The sequence below is a fragment of the Corapipo altera genome, unplaced genomic scaffold, assembly GCF_003945725.1.
Source record: "Corapipo altera isolate COAL_440 unplaced genomic scaffold, ASM394572v1 113, whole genome shotgun sequence".
Taxonomy (NCBI): domain Eukaryota; kingdom Metazoa; phylum Chordata; class Aves; order Passeriformes; family Pipridae; genus Corapipo; species Corapipo altera.
In genome coordinates this window covers 5091023-5097022 of record NW_020884895.1, presented here as the reverse complement: position 1 = coordinate 5097022, position 6000 = coordinate 5091023, and the positions used below count along the sequence as shown (strand labels likewise).

Sequence of the window (6000 nt, the reverse complement as noted above, 5' to 3'; positions counted from 1 at the left end):
CGGGCACAGCCCGGCGCGGGGGCACCCCCGGGCGCGGTACCTGCGGGCGCGGCGGGCGCGGGGAGCGCGGTGTCACCGAGCCGCCGCCATGGCCGGGGCGCTGCTGGGGCGGGAGCGGCCCCGCCCCGCCCGCACGGGCCGCGCGACGGGACGGGCCGTTGCCATGGCAGCGCCGCGTGACGTCAGAGCGCTTAAAGGGGCCGCTCCCCGCGGCGGGGCGGCGCTGCCGCCGCCCTGAGGGGGACGCGGGGTGAGGGGACACGGCGGGTGGCGGCTCCGGGAATGGGGTCGCCGGGGAAGGGAGACCCTGCGGGTGATCACCGGGGGTGGTGGTGGGATCTCAGGGCATGGGGGTGCAGGGGACGGGATCACCAGGGGATGGGGAATTGGGAAGCCTGGGGTGGAGACCCAGAGGTGTCACCCGAGTGTAGGACCCCTGCGGGTGGCAGCCGTCGGGGATGGGGACCAAGGAATGTGGGGACACTGTGGGACATCAGTGACATGGGCATGGGGATCCAGGGAGCGGGACACGGGTGATGGGGAGCTGTGGGGACCGAGGGGTGGGAGTGAGGGCGGGGACGTGGGTCTGTAGCAAGGACCGACTGCACTGAGCTTTGCAGGTCAGTAATGTGAAAATAAAAAAGTGATGTGTGAAATGGATACTCAAATCATGTGCATTCCTCACAAAGCTGCCACCCTACATCCCTCAGTGGTGCACCCCTCTCACACCGGCGTGTGGAGAGCAGAAGGACCATCAGAGACTGACTGCCTGGCGTTCGTGGGTCTGCCTGTGGGTCTGTGGCCATTCCACATCTGGTGCTTGTATTATGGTCAAATTGCCGAACTGTAGTCACAGCCAACGTGAGACCTGAGAATACAGGGAATAGCTGATCTGTGGATGGTCTGGCTGCACCTCTGGGTCTCCTGCTCCACTGACCTTGATGCTGCAGGGACACCTCTGCAGAGGTCAGTGCCCCAGCCCTGGTCAGCCCTCCAACACTAGGGATGGGACACCTGCATCATCTCAGCACGGGTCTGACACACCACCAACAACAATACAGAGTGTCAAATTCTTGTAAAATATTTTACAAGAGTATCATAACAACTGCCAGTAAACCAATCTTTGAGCTATTAGTGTGTTACGGATGAATGGCTTGGTGTTAATGGCAGTAAATGCTGCAACATACAGTGTGTACTGTAATGAAGCAACTCATTGCTTGCCTTAAATCAGTCTTAAAAAAACATGCAAGTTCCCTAACTGGCTCAAACCTACTATTTTAATAGCTTTGTCCTGGTTGCAAAGTCTATGCTGTGCTTTCCTGTACTGCAATACACCTGTCTTCCATTTATCCAAAGGACAGATGTCATCCAGCAATATGTTTGCTTTGCATTTTATGAGTGATCACACAGCAAAAACCAACAAGGAATGGGTTTGATTTTGTTGGACTATACCCGAAGAGGAAAATAAACTTGTCTCAGAGTCACTATATCACCATATATATATCACTTATATTTTTATAAAAGGGAGAAATTGGCACAAGGATGGTTCTCCCTTCAACTATGCTTGTTCCATTACATTTTTTCTAATTCAATCTTCTGAACCCTGAGTAGTGATTACTGACAAGATATGGTCCCAGAATGAGCACACCATTTCTCATCTTCTGTTTTGAAACAGCTCTGGAAAATAACAGGCAGCGGGTAAAGTCCCAGAAAAGTTCAGATGGTGTTTAGGTAGTTACATATAATAAAATTATCAGGTTTTGGCCATTCAGTGCAAATTAAAACATTTAAAATTACATAATTTATTCTCATGACTCATTTGGGAAACAGGGAAAATTCTTCAGTTGCAGGCTGTGAAAATGAAGCACTCAGGACGGGGTTCTCAGCAGGGAAACTCCTCTCTCAGGAGTGGCATTGCTGCAGCTGCGATGGTCCAAGGCCAACAGCAAAGCAGAGTTTGCAAGGAGGAATATCCTATCTTGAACCAACCCATACAAATAAAAGAAATTGCCCCTCCTTATAAAACTCGTCTCACCCGCTGTGTAGTCGGTTTAGTCATTTATTAGATGAAGTTACAAATTCCTAATGAAATAGAAATCCCCAGTTCTCCTGCTGGCAGTGTTTTACAACCAGCTTTTATCCGTTCTGCTTCTGATCACTGGTTTCACATGCCAAACACCACTCTGCAAAATCAGAGCTACCCCTAATGGAGCCATTCTTATGCCAGTTCCGCAATATGCTTTGTATTATTTTAGAATTTATATAAGGAATCCATTTTTTCTGCAGTGAAAAAGAAAGGTTGAGAGACAGTGCCAGGTTAGTTTTTAAAATCAATATCCAGATCAGTTTCTCTAACACAGTTTCTTTGAATTATGAGTTACTACAGCCAATGCAGCAACTTTGGTTGCTGATAAATTAAATGTTACCAGAGGCCCCCAGTGCTTGGATTCCTGCCCAACGAGCCTGAAACACCTCCAAAGGGAAGGTAGAGGAAGGGAACCTGTTTGGAGATTGTACTGACTCAGCTGTAACTGAAAACCTCAGCCAAGACAGGTCCAGTAGCACCTTAAACACCCTTCTGATGGAAATCAGTGAAACACTGTGCGTTAGTGAATGGCTACGAGGAAGCAATGAGAGGTTTTCTAAAAAACTCCCCAGTCTTGGCAGGGCTAAGACCAAAAGGCACAGAGATGGACAGGCACATGTATAATCTAAATGGCTAAAAATACCACCAAAGTCTCTGCATGTCTTTTCTTGGTTCTAGAGAAATGCAGGATACATTGTCAGCCTGGTACTTGCCATGTACCAGAAAGCCCCTACATTTCATTAGCCCGTTATCTAATTCCTTCCCAAAACACTTCAGGATACATACAAAGAAATCATGTGTTGGTTGTTTTTTTTTTTTTCAGGAGACAAGTTGAAGAAAAAAACCCCAAAAACAACAAACCCCAACCCATAACTAAGAGATAGATCCAGAGGGAATCCCCTGCACTGGTGGACTGAATCACACAACCCCTTTGACTGACTTTAGGAAAATGAAAAAAAAATAAATCGCTCATCCAGACTTCAGAATTAATTTATTGATGGAGCAATCCACTTTCTTGACACCTTTACAATGGCAAGGCTGGTTTCCTTCGTGGTTGTTTGTGTCACTGGTTAAATCAGGCTGCTCCACAGTTGCACATTTGCCTTGTGCTTCGTCCTCATTCTTTGTTTATGTCTGACAGCACTTCTGCCTCTGCAATCCACGCAGCTCTTCAGGTGAGAGATGCTAATCTACATCCTTTCTCCCTCACATTTCCATCTTTCTTTTCACATCTGGGAACTAAAATGGCAATTAACCCCTTAGTTATAAGTGAGCAATCTCACATCATTCTTTGTTCAAGCCCTATGGAGAGCTAGGCACTTAAAAGTTCACTTAATTTACTGATTTATTTTAATTATTCTGTTAAGCAGGATTACACATATTATCTTTATATTCTATATACAGGATAGGAAAACACACATCCTTCAGATATCTCTTTCTCAATTCCTAAATATGACAGCAAAAGTTTACTGCTTTACCTTCCATCTCCTGTTTTTATTCTCACTGAAGTCTAACATCCATTCATTCCAGACCCCTCCTTTTGCTCAGCACAGGTGTGACAGATCCTCTTCTGTCATTCTGTCAGTGTTTGCTTAGGTAGGGGTGACCTTCCACAGCCCCAAGGAGTGATGATCTCCCTGCTCACCGGTTGATGCTTCACATGAAAAGCATCCAAGGTGGCAGTTTAGCTCACGTTGTGTCCATGGCTCTCTAGAATTCCAAGAGGGAATGCATATGGTACCTGCACTGGCTGCTCACCACCAGCTCTGGTCCAGAGATCGCTCTTTAATGGGGCAGGTGGAGGGGAGTGTCCTTGCTGTGTTTTACTATTGTCCTTGTGCTACCAAGAAACAGGGAACTTCAGTTTCTAGGGCTGCCAATCCAGCAGTTCCTTTTTTATCCACAAGCTAATTCTCTAACAATAAAATCAAATAAAGAATTAAGGAAAAATAACGTAAGCAGAAACGATAATAATATTTTTCTTGTTATTTAGGAAACTGAAAAATTGTGGATTTACTTTCTGAGGTCCAGTAAAATAACTGATCAAGCTACACAGCTGATCATTGTGCAGCTACTGGTTTGAGTTTAGATTCCTGACTCCAGAGACAGCAAGGTGACTCATCCTTTAAAGAGAACTGAACAGTCACTGAACACTACTTAAATAGAAGAAAAGGGAGTGGGCATATTTGCATAGATGCTTTATGTACAGCCTATATATATGCATGTATTTATGAATACATTAATATTTCTTTCAGATAAAATGATGAAGCAGACTCACGGAACCGCTGGAAGTGCTCATCGTAAAAGAACAGCAAAAAAAATCAAACAGGCTGAAAAAGCCATTTGATCTACACTGTTCCCTTCTAAGATCAGTTGAAACACTGAGATCAGTAGCAGGTTTCACGAGCTCACTGTAATTTGCAGGGTATTTCACCAGTGTCTGAGATGACTGTGTGAGGCAGAAGGCAAAGCTCATCTCGATCACGGTGCTTCTGCACGTTCTCTGAGGCTGCAGCCCAGCCCACTGGTGATGATGGCACGTGAGGGCTGAGAAAACTCCACAGCATGTTTTAGAAATCCTCTGATTCCTTCTGGAGGGGGAGAGGAGTAAGCAAGCAGAGGAAGGGGAATCTGTATTTAAAACCTATGTAGCAAAATGTACAAGTCTGCCTACAAACCTCAGACCCAGGGAAAGAAGCCTCACATCAGCTGTAACTCTCTGGCAGCACCTTTGCTTGCACTGGCCAGGGAGAAGGCTCCTTTCTACCAAGGGTGTGGGAGTGGAATTGTAATAGACACTTCCATAAACTGCTGTCTGCCCAAATGTCATGACGTTGGCTTTCTGCCCCATTTTGAGCTGCAGAGAACAGCACATGGGAGGGGCAGAAATAGCGAAGATCCCTTTTTAACTCTCAGTTTGAAACATCTCCCAGCCCTTTTCAGCCAAATAGCTCTTCTACCTGTTGTGAAGATGGCACCTTCTAGATCTTGCCTTGGAAATTACTCTTATTTACTGTATACCAAACCTAATCTTAAAACCCCAGAATTTTACAGTGTGTGCAATAAGGAGCAAAGAAGGACTACTTTGCTGCACAGACAACAGCAAGTGATCATTTTTTGTGAGTTTTCAAATACTTTTTCAACAAATGAAGAGCATAACATACATTAAAGTTCTGCTCCAGGAATAAAGTGAGTGGAGACAAAAGAGAAAATGTGAATAGTGGTGAAAGGAGCTTAACCAAGTGTTCAGGAACTGACAAGGGTAGTAAAAAAGTGTGGAACTAGGAAGAAGGGAGTATTAAAGAAGTACTATTTTGTTCAGCCTGTTCATAAATTCTGTCTTTTTAATGAAACAAAACAGGAAGACAACCAAAGAATCATGATCAGGTCCATTAATTAGCTTTAGAAATTCTTACAGATATAAGCAACTTTCTAATCAGAACAAAATCAAACTGATTTACACATTTTTAATGACTCTTCCATTCCACTGATACCCAGTATCTTAGAAAATCAGAGGTGTAATATTTTTTAGTATACATATTCTCACAGGGCCACCAACAAATGGAACACATTTACACACCAAACCCTGCTGCACATGACACTGTCCCCTTGAGCACAGCCCATCACTGCTCACTGTACACTGCAGAACACCAAGCTCTCAGGTACCACACTGGAAAATGCTTTGGTGGAGATCAGTAAGTGAACCAAGAACTTAACTCTGTGAGTTGCAGTTGCATTGTAGTAAAGATGGCAAATTCTTCAGTTCTGGAATCTAAGCTAACTCTCGGGTGTAGTGTAGCAGGAAATACTCACTACAGTCAAGTGTTGCATATTAGATTAATTACAGATATATTTCACCTTCCTCTGGACTTTGGGTCTGAGCTTCCCCCTGAGTTGTCAGAAGTATGATTCAA

General features: G+C 44.9%; 1 protein-coding gene across 2 annotated transcripts in view; it reads right to left on the bottom strand.

Moving 5' to 3' along the window:
- Nucleotides 1–6000, bottom strand: part of GNB4 (G protein subunit beta 4) — a 62877-nt gene that overhangs the window by 31406 nt on the left and 25471 nt on the right. The window contains exon 1 of one of the 2 annotated variants that reach the window (XM_027647236.1): nt 41–124. The exons of the other annotated variant lie outside the window; for it this stretch is intronic. The gene's annotated coding sequence lies outside the window, so the exon portion shown is untranslated. Of the gene's footprint in view, nt 1–40; nt 125–6000 lie in introns of those variants that run through there. 2 annotated transcript variants of the gene reach the window in all.